The sequence below is a fragment of the Nicotiana tomentosiformis genome, chromosome 5 (genome assembly GCF_000390325.3).
Source record: "Nicotiana tomentosiformis chromosome 5, ASM39032v3, whole genome shotgun sequence".
Taxonomy (NCBI): Eukaryota; Viridiplantae; Streptophyta; class Magnoliopsida; order Solanales; family Solanaceae; genus Nicotiana; species Nicotiana tomentosiformis.
Window position 1 is genome coordinate 94,231,512 of NC_090816.1, and position 14,775 is coordinate 94,246,286.

Genomic DNA, 14,775 nt, shown 5'->3' on the forward strand with positions numbered 1-14,775 from the left:
GGATTTGGGTTCATGATGTTTTGAATGGAGCTTTTATTATTCCTAAGGCAGGTCTAGAGTAAATTTGAAGAAGTTGGATCGGTTAGCAATGGTTGAATTGGCATGATGGTGGAAATTATCAGCTCCTTCAGCGTGTAAAGTATACATGTGATTTATGGCGGTACATGCAAGGTTTGACGGCCGCCGTAATTGATCTTATTTGGAAGCATTCGAGTATTATGGCCTGTTATGTGTAGATGGAGACCGGAAGAATTATGGTGGTTTAGACCACCACTCAAGGTTTGTATTTTCTGCGGTTATGGGAAATCAGTTTCGTGTGGCAATGGTTCTCTTGAAATGAGTTAAGTGAAAAGTTTATATATGATGAAGTGTGTACCCTATTGGTAGTTCGGGAGTTATGATGAAATTCTCGTACTCTTGCGTATTGGTATGTTAGGTGCAGTGAGAGGCATGGGAATTGGAAGTTGAGGATCAAGGTTGCAGTTGATGTCGACAAGAATGTCACGAGCTCGGATAAGCAGGGAAGAATTCAGATATTCAGGGTAAGCTGGTATTGTCCTTAGCATCACCTGAGATCGGTGTCCTATGTAAGAGGCTTTGTTAACTGATTTGCAGCTTCTTGATTTGCTTTACAACATTAGTGTAACTGGTGGTATGGATGTGCAGACTTGTTACCTGGTGCGGAGGGTCGTGGGAGTGTATCCCACGGGAAGATTGTATAAGTGCGACATGTAGTCACTTGATTGATTAAAGATTTAAAAACCAAGTATGAAGATTTTGGTACTATCGCTAATATGAGAATTTATGCCTGAAGGGCGCTCGGTTTATTTGGTTGTGGAATGTGGAAGTTTGTTCTGGATTTGACGGTTGTTCTTAGGTGTCGTGAATAGGTCATTGTGGGTCCTTGAGGGGCTATTTAGCCAAGCATGGTATGATCGTAATCGATTTGAGTTTCGTGGGTGGATCTAAATGTGAATGTGGGCTCTATATCAGGCCGAATGTGCTCATCTCAACATAGCGTTATTTTCGAAAGGGTCTTCAGGCCTTGGATGTTATTTCTGTCATCAGCTATTCCGTGTAATCTATATTATACCAGGTGGGTTGTGAGGTGATTTGATTATTCGCACTCGTATTGAGGTCCCATATAGTTTGTGGTATTATGTGAGTAGGATGGCTCTCGAGATGCAGATTATATATCGCACCTTAGTTGTGCTTGAGTTTCGTAGCGCGTGATGCTACTTGTCTCCCCAGGATTTGTATTATGCACTTGGCGTACCTGTGGTTGATATTCGGGCATTTCGTGAGTATAAGCGTTACGACTCGATGTGTGTTTTCTTTAGATTATTATGTATGGATCGGGTGGCACGCCGCCATGGGTATATGGTTGAATCGGGTGGCATGCCGCCACAAATATATTGTTTGGATCGGGTGGCACGCTGCCACGGGTATCATGGTTGGATCGGGTTGCACGCCGCAACGGTATCATGTGTGGATCGGGTTGCACGCCGCAACAGTATGATATTGAGTATAGTTTCCCATATTTATCATTGTATGTTTTGCTTCTCGTTTCCTGAGGAAGGTTCATAACATCTTTTCGGTTGTTTAAATTAGTTACCTAGGTTGAGTAGATATTTCTAGAGTTCGTTTCCTTATGTATCGCCTTCGAGTTTGTAGCTTGTTGGCACATTGTGGCATCATATGAGACTTTTGGCAGTGTGTGAGGTGGCTTACTGCCTAAGCAACTTGTACTGGGTGAGGCGATATTATTGGACCTGGGATCAGTGCGATCAGATTTATATGTAGCATATTAAAGAGTAAATATTGTTATTCAGTCCATAATGAGGTAATGGTTCTTGTCGGGAGGAGAGACTCCACAAATTGTGATTCGGTAGGTGGTTATGAGTTCTACAGATCTTCTTTGTCGTGGCAGTATTGCGAGAGTTAAAGCAAGGCTTAATTGGTCATGAGGTACACCACGGGCTTCAGGGCAGTGGAAATTTTAGTTGTTGTGCCTTGGAAAGATTGCCTTAGGAAAATGAGTTTCACGGTGCATAGTAAGAATTCTGTAAGGGTATACAATCATGTGTTGGTATATCATGTAGTGATGGATACGATGTTCGTATGTTGGAAACAGACCTGGTAGAGAATTTCACATGTTGGAATTTGGCTCTAAGGCTTATTTGACTAGATAAAAGGGAGGCTTTTCATGTTTGCTCGAGAAAATGTGCTCAACTGGGTTGTGGTAGCACGGGTAGGTGCACGAGGTGTTAAACAATAAATTTGGACAACTCCAGAGCAGTTCTCAGCACGTTCGAGGATGAACATATGTTTAAGTGGGAGAGAATGTAACTACTCGACCGTTCGTTTTGAGCTCTAGCCTGTCATTCAGTGGTTTGAGACCCTGAGCAGCTTCACTTCATGTATTATGACTTGTACGTATGGTCGGAATTGAATTTCGGGAAGTTCAAAATTAGTTTGGGAAGAAAATTCTAATTTTGGAAGCTTTAAGTTGGAAGAATTGACTAAGGTTTGATTTTTGAGTAAACGCCCTCGGAATCGGGATTGGAAGGTTCCAATAGGTTCGTATGATGATTTTGGACTTGGGCGTATGTCCGGATCGGGATTTGGATGACCCAGGAGCATTTCGGCGCCTATTATGGAAGTTGGCATTTTTGGAAGAATTTCCTAAATTTGGGTTGAAGTGCATTTCAAGATTATTGATGTGCGTTTGGGATTACGAGTTTGGGAATAACTCCGTAAGGCGATTATGGTATTGGGAGCGCGTCTGGATGTGGATTTGGAGGCCCGTAGGTCATTTTGGGGCCATTTGACGAAAGTTAGAAATTTGAAGGTTTTTGAGAAGTTTGACCGGGAGTGGACTTTTTGATATCAGGGTCGGATTCTGATTCCGAAAGTTGGAGTAGGCATGTAATGTCGAATGTGACTTGTGTGCAAAATGTGAGGCCATCAGACGTGATTTGATAGGTTTTGGCATCAAATATAGAAGTTTAAAGTTCTAAAGTTCATTAAGTTTGAATTGAAGGGTGATTAGTATTTTTAGTGTTGTTTGATGTGACCTAAAGGCTCGACTAAGTTTGCATGATGTTTTAGGACTTGTTGGAATATTTGGACGGGGTCCCCGGGGCCTCGGGTGAGTTTTAGATGCTTAACAGATCGAATTTTAGACTAAGGAAAATGCTAAGGCAGTTGGTATCTGGTGTAACCGCACCTGCGAGGTTTTGGCTGTAGGTACGGAGCCGTAGAAGCGGCCAAGAGGGTCGCAGAAGCGGTTCTGTCTGGGGAAGGCTGGGACCGCAGATGCGGTCAAGTTTCGTAGAAGCGGGACCGCACCTGCGCACGAAAAGCCGCAGAAGCAGAGGCACAGAAGCGCTGCCGGGCCACAGATGCAGGAAATGTTGGGCTGAGCTTGAACCGCACCTGCGGTGGAATTTTCGTAGGTACGGAGCCGCAGAAGTAGCTATTGGACCGCAGGTGCGAAGATCGTGGTTGGGCAGTGTTTTCTTTAAAACGAGAGTTGGGTTCAATTTCACTTCATTTTGTCCATGGGAGCCGATTTTGGAGCAGGTTTGGAGTGCCATCTTCATCCTCTATTATGGGCTAAGTGACTTCTTCTCATTTTGGGTTAAATACATGGTTTGCATTTTGATTTAAACATGAAAATTAGTAGAAATTTGGTATTTTGAAGAAAAACCTAGAAATTGGTATTCTTGGATTTTGATCACGAATTTGGGCATGAAATTGAGAATAAATTATATATTTGAGTTCGTAGTAATATGGGTAGTGTTTGTCTTCGAAAAGTTTCGGAATTCGGGCACGTGGGTCCGAGGGTTGCTTTATCGATTTTTCGAGCTGAGATAGAAATTGTTATAAATTGATTAATTATGAGTATTAGAGTATATTTTGATTGCGTTGTATCTTATTTGACTAGTTTTGGATCGGCGATCACTGGATTGAGGTGTTAGGGCGGTGTTGGAGCCGGTTTTGGAACGTCGGAGTAAGATAAGTCTCCTGTCTAACTCTGTGAGGGGGAAACTACCCCTAGGTGGTATATTTGATGTGTATAACTTGTTGCGGGGACTACGTACGCACTAGGTGACGAGAGTCTGTACGTAATTAGATTCATGTTATTGTCCGGGTAGACTTAGGTTCACACCATGATGTACTTGTACTGTAAGGGTTATCCTTGCTTGTTTAATTCCTTATTTTACATTTCTACTTGAGACAAGACTTGCTATTGTAGAGATTTCACAATTAGTCACCGAATAACTTTACTCTTCCTACGGCATGTTTCCGTGATATATATATATATATATACATATATATATATACACACACACACTTCATTGAAAGGTTTTTGTTAAAGAAATTACAACTCACACGTTTATTCGTGAGTGGGGTCAAGGACCCGTCAAAGCTTCTTATTCTAATGGGATCGGGCCGTTCGCCTCGACAGGATATTATATTTCACTCTTATGGGATCGAGTCGATCGCCTCGGCAGGATTTACGTACCACACTCTCATGGGAGCGGGTCGTTCGCCTCGGCAGTTTAATAGATATATCTATGGTTCGGGCCGTTCGACCCTCAGTAGTACAAAATTTAAATTCTTATGTTGGATCGGGTCGTACGCCTCGGCATTTCCTATATCATATCCCCATGTATTCGTGCGTAATATTTGGCAAAAAGCCAGTATATCTGTGAGTTTTTCCCGATTTGAGTTATGACGATCTATGTGATGACCTAAAATATCATTTTTAAATTTAATAATTAATTATGTGTTCTAAGACCTCGAAAAGTACTATTTATCATTCTTCGACTTGCGTGCGCAATCCATAAAATTTCATGGAAAATTTTTATGTGAAAAATGGATTAAAATGTGGATTAGAGCTTTAAAACTCAATTGAGTTGACATTGGTCAATATTTTGAGCAAACGGACTCGGATCAGTGTTTTGACAGTTCTGGTAGGTCCATATCGTGATTTGCGACTTGGGCGTATGCCCGGAATCAAATTCCGAGGTCCCTAGCCCGAGATATGAAATTTTGAAGAAACATTAAAATGTTTAAGTTCGAATAGTGACCGGATGTCTAATTAGGTGAAAACGACCCCGGAATAGAATTTTGATGATTCCAACAGCTCCGTATGGTGATTTTGGACTTAGGAGCGTGTTCGGAATTTTATTTGGAAGTGTGTAGTTAAATTAGGCTTGAAATGGCTAAAAACAAGAATTTAAGTTTGGAAGTTTGACAGATGAGTTCACTTTTTGATACCAGAGACGGAATCCAGTTTTGAAAATTTTTATAGCTCCGTTATGTCATTTATGACTTGTGTGTAAAATTTGAGGTTAATCGGAGTTGATTTGATAGGTTCCGACATCAAATGTAGAAGTTGAAAACTCTTAGTTTCATTAAGCTTGAATTGGGATATGATTCATTGTTTTAGCATTGTTTGATGTGATTTAGAGGTTTGACTAAGTTCGTATGATGCTTTAGGACTTGTTGATATATTTGGTTGAGGTCCCGAGGGCCTCGGGTGAGTTTCAGATGGTTAACGGATCAAAAATTTGAGTTAAAAAGCTGCTGCAATTTTTCCTCTTCTGTTGGACATTCTGGGCTATGAACGAGCCCAGACATCGAGCCAAATATCGAGCCCAGGGTTGACGAGGTACAGGCTCGAGCTAGTGTATCAAAGCCATGATCTAAGGTCCAACTCGAGGGCCATGATCGAAGGTTCAGCTCGAGGGCCATGATCAAAAGCAGGGCTCGAGGGCCAGGATCGAGACCCAAGATCGAGGGTCACAATCGAATGCTCAAGCTCGATGCCATGATTGAGGCTATGATCGAAGGCCCAACCTCGATGCCCTGATCGAGGCCATGATCGAGGTCCAGGCTCGAGCCTGTGATCGAAGCCGCGATCGAGGCCTAGTTCGAGGACCAGGTCCGAAGGCTGCTGGGCAGTTTTATAAAAAGAGGGCATTCGTCCCATTTGTCATTTTTGACAAACTTGAGCTTGAGTAGAGACGACTTTTGGCAGATTTTCAAGGGAAAAACATTGAGGGTAAGTGATTCTAACTCGGATTTGGTCTACATATACAAGTATATCATTGTTTTCACAATTTAATTAGTGTTTTGAGATTGAAATTTGGAAAAGTTTAGAAATCTCATAGAAACAAAATTTTTAGATTTCGGCATCGGTTCCGAGTTGGATTTGAGTGAAACTAGTATGGTTGGACTCGTAATTGAATGGGTTGTCGGATTTCATAACTTTTGCCGGATTCCGAGATGTAGGCCCCGCGGGCGAATATTTAATTAATTTCTGGATCTTTTCTTTAAAATGTAGTATTTTCTTATAGAATTGATTCCTATAATATTTAGTGATTGTATCGAATTATTTTGGCTAGATTCGAGCTAGACGGAGTTGTATAATCGTGGAAAAGGCCTTATAGTAGATTAAATTGGAGCAAGACGGGGTAAGTCTCTTGTCTAATCTTGTGAGGGAGAAATTACCTCATAGGTGATCAAAAATTAAATAATTATTGCAAATTGGGGGGGGGGCTACATACGCACGAGGTGACGAGAGTCCGTGCGTAGCTACTATTAATGCTAAAGTCCAGGTAGTTTAGGACTCAAAGCATGCCTTACTTGTGTAAATTGTATTCTTTGATTTATTTATATTAATTGATATCTATATGAATATATTGTGAATTGTGAAAAGATATTAAAGGATGAAAATCTCATAGGCTTGATTGTCTGTTTAAATCAATAAATTGTTAAAAGAAATTGTTCTCCTCCCAAATTTATCTTATAATAAATATACTCTCCTTCCGGAGGCACATAAGAAAATGTCCTCCTTTCTTGTGGAGCGGGCCGAACGCCTCGGCATGATAGATGCATCTATGGATAGCGCCACACGTCCCTCGGCAGTGTACATGACATTCTGGATCGGGCCGTATGTCCTCGGCAGAAATCGTGCTTAATAATAATAATTACACGATACTTTAATAATTTATTTCAGCTTGTGAAGCTAATTAATAAATTGGAAAATCCTTGGAATTTAATGAATTATTATTCTTGCGTGTTTAGGAATTAATTGTTACTCCTGTGAATGAGATTTAATTGATAAAATTGGAGTTTATTTGAATTGAAGGAATTTAATTAATATATTGAGAATTGTTACATTTGAAGGAATTTGATTATTTCCGCTGATTAAATAAATTATTATAAATTCTGTAAATCATGCTGATTTAAATATCCTAGTTTTATTTCAATTATTATTGACCCATAGTGAGTGTCAAAGTCGGTCATCTCGTCTCTACCACTTCGAGATTAGGCTTGATACTTACTGGGTACACGTTGTTTACGTACTCATTCTACACTTGCTGTACTTTTTGTGCAGGATCTGAGATAGGTACTAGTGGAGGACCTATCATCACATACCCACGCCATCCCGAGGCATAGTGGTGAGCTGCCTTTCTGAGGCGTTCTGCAGCTACCAGTGTCTCTTCTTATATTTATATTCTGTCTATTTCATTTCAGACAGTATTTGGAGTTTTGTATAATCTACTAGATGCTCATGCACTTGTGACGCCGGGTCTTGGCACACACATTGGTAGAAGTTGGTATTTTTATTATTTTCTTGGAATAAAAGTTTAACCAATGTACGATTGACTTATTAGTTGGCTTGCCTAGCTGTAGTGTTGGGCGTCATCACGACCTATAGGTGAAATTGGGTCGTGACAATCTATCTGATGAATATATATATATATATATATATATATATATATATATATGATCCGATTAAGGAGGAAATTTCTAATGAAGAACTTGAGTTCCTCGTAAAGAGGGGAAATTTGTACCGCGTGATTTATTACTTGTTTACCTTATTTATTTACTCTGCCTCATATTTACTTATCTCTTTACTATACCTGATGTTATTAGACCACTAGTGAGTGTCTATGTTGACACCTCGTCACTACTCCTCCAGGGTTAGGTTAGATACTTACTGGGTACATGTTGATTACGTACTCATGCTACACTTGCTTCACATTTTTTTGCAGGTACATATGTGACTAGTGGCCTTGTTAGAGCAAAGGTGTGTATGCATGCAGGGACTTACGTGAGCTGCATTCCATATTACGACCCGCAGCCGACAGAGTCTTCTTCAGAGTATTTATATTTTTCCTGTCCAAATTTGTATTCCGGACATATGCTGTATTTTATTTTACATTCCTAGTTGATGCTCATGCACTTGTGACACCAGGTTTTGGGGTGATGATGAGTTGTTCTGTGTGGAAATTTTTAAAAATATTATCATTTACTCTATAAATTTCATCTTCTACTATTTAATGGAAGAAAAAACATGATTTCAAAATATTAAAATGAAAACCAAATTGAGTATTTATTGTTTGCTTGCCTGAAAGCGGTGTCCGGCGCCATCACGACCTTTAATAGATTTTGGGTCGTGACACGTATCTTGTCATAGCCTCGTCGCTACTTCGTCGAGGTTAGGCTCAACACTTACAGAGTACATGGGGTTGGTTGTACTCATACTGCACTATGCACTTCTTTTGCAGATTTTGGAGTTGGTCCAGTAGCGTACCATAGACGTGCTCGGATTCAGCTACTCAGAGGAGCCTTGAGGTATAACTGCACAACGTTCGCGGTTCTGAAATCCCCTTCTATCTTATCTTAGTTGTGTATTATCTTTCAAACAGCTTGAATTTTATTCAGACCTTTATTTGTATTATTCTAGTAACTCGTGCACTTGTGACACTAGATTCGGGGATGTATTGTGATGATTCGGTAGTTATGGTCTTCCGCACTTTATTTCAGTAATTGACTTCTGTTTAATTTAATTTGCTTATAAATGATTAAGATTATTTTAACGTTATCTTGCCTAGCAAGTGAAATGTTAGGCGCCATCACGGTCCTAAGGTGGGAATTTCGGGATGTGACAGACAATAACGTCATACATGTAAAAATTATGATACCGGTCAATGTGCTTATAAGTATACTCTTATCTCTGAATTCAACTTTTGTCTTTCGAAACTAAGGAATATCCTTTTAAATTATGTTTATGTTTTGCAAATATAATAAATAAAGCACAAGAACAAACATGCTAAATATTGGACTATATTTACCGCAATATATTTTCTTGTATGAACAACTGTATGTTGCACTTTCAAGATGGATATCAAGATCGACGACAAGAGTTCTGGTTAAGGCAGAGCAACCAAAGAATTAGGAGGAAACATACACAAAATAATATTGTCCACAAAAAAGTGTTCGTTAAGATCACATTAAATACTTTTAAACTATAATACTTAATTATCTAACTAACATGACAAAATTGATCATTTGTGTAAGTTTTGATGATATCCTTTTATTTTAGATTGATGTATTATGCTAATGTCATAATATTTTTCGGCATTTAGATGATTGTTGTATTATTGTACATAAAATCTCTTATTAATTAAATTTTATTGTTCTTTCATATAAATAAATGTTTAAATCATCACGTGTCATTATTAACGTGCAACGCACGTTCATAGATACTAGGTTACATAAATTTGTATCAACCTAGATACCAGTGAGTTGGACTGTATGTAGAGACTTCAAGGTATATCTGCCAGCGTCCGCAGACCTCGGAGTCCTCCTCTATCTTATTATATTATTTTCCTTACTCTCTTCAGACTCTTATGTATAAAGACACTCAGTATTTTCTCTTAGAAACTTGTGACTTAATTCTACCGGGTTTTGGGAGTTGTAATTATTGATTTGAAGTTTTATATTTATTTCACTTGTTGAGAATTGGGCTTCAGTTTTATATTATATTATATTATTCCGAAAATTCGTTAGGCTTACCTAGTCTTAGAGGCTAGGTGCCATCACGACATCCTACAGAGGGTGAATTGGGGTCGTGACAATAATTATACTAATAGGAAACCTAACGTGTTCCTAAAGGTATTAGGGTTACATGCTAACATGTAGTATTATATGTCTATGTTTAAAATTATATTAAAACCACAAATACCCTAAACTAAATATCGTTCGTCTTTTTTACCCTTTAAAAGTAGAGTTCACATTGGACAAAATAATCATTTGATTATTTTTAATATTTAAAATTTTGAAATAGATTAAAATTTTGATTATTAAATCTTTCCTTATTTAAACTAAAACCTTATATTTAGGACTTTAAAACTGATTGGGATTTTAAAATCTATGAATCCTTTCCTTACATATGTAACATAACCAAAAGAAAAAGGGTATGGCAATCCTCCGCTTCTTGATTATGGGTCAAATTTAACCTTTATGTGTTTACTTTAATGTAATAAAACCATGTAAATCTTTCAGAGAATTATTTTACAATAGAATTTCAGAAAAGTTTACATATGGTATAAACAGGTTTTACTCCTTACGCCTTTAAATTATAATTTTCTGAATTTTTATATATCTTATGCATTTTGAACAAGCAAATCTAATATTAAAATATTTATTATCAATATTGGGATTGAGGAAAACCCAAACACATAGTTGAGAAAAATATTAACTGAAAGTTTGAGCGAAATATTCTAGCCTTTAAATCTTATTTATGTACATGGCAAATATAAAGAGCTCTATTGAGTATTTCAAGCAAGCAACTTTTAATTGATTTTAAAGTCTCAAAAGTATTATTTGAGATTATTATTATTATTGAACAATGTTAGATAATTCTCTTCGTTTGAATACTTACTAACAGTTGGAAAAAAATCAATTAAAATAATTTTCTAATAAGTAGGACTTTGAATCAACGACATTTTATTTATTAATTTTTTTTATTTGAATTATGTATCAAATACTAATAATATATAGGATTTTAAAATTAATTAATTTAGAATAGGTTCTTATTTGAACTATGCAACATAAATCTAATTCTTGTAAAATTGTTTCCATTGTGTTGACAATACATCGAGAAATCATACTCAAATTAAATATTAGAAAAACATAATACTTCCATATTTTAATATTTTTTGTAATATTCTAATTCTTGAAAATTAAATATTTTTTTTGGGTATTAATGTGAATAACAAATCAAAATTAAAAATATAGGTAACATTGGAAAACATTTCCAATGACACAGGAAAGATTAAAATCAACTTGGATTGAGCACGTGTTTAAATTCTTCATCTCTAAACAACAGTATGCATGTACGCCAGTGAGTATCGTTGCCGAAATAGACATTTTCATCAATCAATACTTCTCAAATCAATTATATTTTCTCCTTCAAATGACTAATTTCTCTTGAATTATTTAATCGAAAGTAATCAAATTCATAACTATTTTAAACTTTTCCTAAATTTTACTAAACATGAAAAGAATTATAGTGATGTTACATGGTTTAAATAAGGAAAAACTTTATATAAAGTGAAGAGTTAATTGATTTTAAAATCCTAAATATTAAAACTTTTAAATGAACAATATTTTATTTATTAGATTTTTCCTTACTTGAGCTATCTATAATCCTACTATTTAAAACTTTAAAATCACTTTAAATCTTACCTTATTTAATTATTTCCTTTAATTATGATATAAATATAAAATTAGTGACAAGTATGAAGAGTAATAGTAAGATTGCTCTTGTGACAAGGCTATTCAAATGATAAGAGTATCAACATCAATCGTAAATTAAGTGTGACGATATCATTTGAAGTTGAGTTTACTATTATTAAAAATAATTTATAAACTGAAAAGACAAGCAACAAAGTCCAAACTAGTCTGACATGTTTTGGGGGGTTTAAAACTAACTAATACAAATAGAAATTTTAAATAGAAATCCCATTTGAATAATAATACTGCATAGTTGAATTTTAATTTCAAGTGATTCTCTAGGAATAAATAAAATATTCCTTCAAATTATAAATACAACAACAAACCAGTGAAATCATACTAATGGGTCTGGGGAGGGTAGTGTGTACGCAGACCTTACCTCTACTCCGAAAGAGTAGAATTCCTTCAAATTATAAATGAGTAAATAATTTGAGTTAAGGCTACAAGGACTTGTGTGGAACAATATTTCTTCTATTATTGAGTTATCAAAATAGAATTAATATTCATCATTTTTAGGAATTTACACTATTTTCTTTAAATTCTATATTATAACTCAAAAATTGAAGGAACGCGCGTACCATTAGGCTAGTTATCTATACTATATTAAAAGCACGAAGGCCCTTAACAAAATATTGTTCGTCTTTTTTACCCTTTAAAATAGATTTTAGATTGGATAAAATCGTAATTCAAATTATTTTCCTAATATTTAGGATTTAAATATACTAAATTTTTTATTAATAGATATTTTCTTATTTTAACTGATATAACTTTCCTAATCTGAATTTAGTAAACGGCCCAAACATGTAAAATTTTACGATCAATTAAGATTTACCTTATATATAAATTATATACTACAATATTTAGATTGTCACGACCCCAAATTCCCTCCGTAGAATGTCGTGATGACACCTAGTCTCTAAGAGTAGGTAAGCCTATCAATGCGGAATATTAACAAATATCTGAAATAAATAAACTACAATTCAAACAATTTCAACTCCCAAAACCAGGTAGAAATAAGTCACAAGCTTCTAAGAATTTATTCTCTATGTCTCTATACATCAGAGTCTAAAGCAAATAAGGAAGACAACATAGTAAGATAGAAGGGGACTCCGGAGTCTACGGACGCTCGCAGATATACTTCGAAGTCTCCTCGTACAGCTAGTTTACTGATGCGTGGTCTGATAAGAGGTACCTGGATCTGCACAAACAGATGTGCAGAAGCGTAGTATGAGTACACCACAGCGGTACCCAGTAAGTGTCAAGCCTAACCTCGGTAGAGTAGTGACGAGGTCAGGTCATGCCCTACTAGAGAATAAATAATGGCATGATAAAATGTTTAAACAATATTATAAGATAAAATGACAATGGAAATGAATCAAGTAGTATGTCACATTTAATTACATTAAATAATTATGGCAAATAAATACTTCGTGGAAACAAAACAGAATTCTTTCCAACTTTAAGAAAATCACAACAATAATCAAAGGCAAATGCGACCATAAATCAATATTAACAAGGGCACTCCCGAGGTACCGCCTCGTAGTCTCAAATCATAAACAAATTCACAATATCTCATTTCTTTATATCACCGCGTGAGCCTTCATAATTTATTTTAAAGAAAACATTTTTCTCGAAATAGCATCCCACGTTTTAGCCATCCTTATCACACTGCATGACTTCTAGTAATCCCCCCTACTAGCCACGCATATCAAGCCACCCTTATCCTACCACATGCGTTTCAATACCCAGACTTTATACCACCGCATGCGTATCAATATCACAATATATTACAATTCGTACCTCAGGTGCTCAAATAATTTAACTTGCCAAAATAATTCAACAACAATATTTTTCCACAATAAAGAGCTCAGGACTCATGTCAAAATAATTCAACAATAATATTTTTCCACAATAAAGAGCTCACGGCTCATATCAAAATAATTCAACAATAATATTTAATTTAAAGAAAATCAACCTTCAAATAATGCACAGAATAAAAGAAACCAAGTTCCAACTAAACAGATAAAACAATTTGCAGAAAAAGGTCAAGCAAATTTAAAATATAAACATTAAATCAATAATGAAGAATATAATAAAATAAAATAATTTAATTAATGCTCAACAGTGATCTACACAATTTAAAACATAATCTTTCACATTTAGCCCGTACACACACTCGTGTACAAGACTTTTCACACATTACAATTATCAATCCTAGGGGGAATTTCTCCCACACAAGGTTAGACAAGTCACTTACCTCGACTTGCTCTAATTTAACCAAGTATTATACTTATTCCTCGATTTTTTGACTCCGATCGACTCGTATCTAGTCATAATTAATTTGTTACAGTCAACAAAAATTATAGTAATCAATTTCATAAGAAAATATTATATTTTCAATAAAAATCCGAAATTAGCTCTAAATTTGCCCGTGGCACCCACATCTCGGAATCCAATGAAACTTATAAAATCCGACAACCCATTTAATTACGAGTCCATCCATACCACTTTTACCAAATTCCGATAACAACTCGACCTCCAAATCTTAGATTTTCGTTTTTGGAAGATTTTTCACAAATCTTGGTTTTTCTTCCATAAATTCACGGATTCATGATGTAGATGAGTATGGAATCATGAAATATAATCAATATAAGTGTCACGACCCAATTTCACTTGTAGGTCGTGATGGCTCCCAACACTACAGCTAGGCAAGCCAACTAATAAATTAAGCATACATTGATAAAATTTAAAACAAAGAAAATATAAAACCTAAGCTCTACCAATGTGTGTGCCAAGACCTGGTGTCACAAGTGAATGAGCATCTAATAGATTATACAATACTCCAAATACTGTCAGAAATGAAATAGACAGAATGTATATATAAGAAGAGACACTGGTAGTTGCAGAACGGCTCAGAAAGGCAGCTCACCGCTATGCATCGGGATGACGTAGGAATGCGATGATAGGTCCTCCACTAGAACCTACCTCAGGTCCTGCACAAAAAGTACAGCAAGTATAGTATGAGTACGTAAATAATGTGTACCCAGTAAGTATCAAGCCTAATCTCGAAGTGGTAGAGACGAGATGGCCGACTTTGACACTCACTATGGGTCAATAATAATAACTTAAATAAAACTAAAATATTTAAATCAGCATGATATAATCAAATTC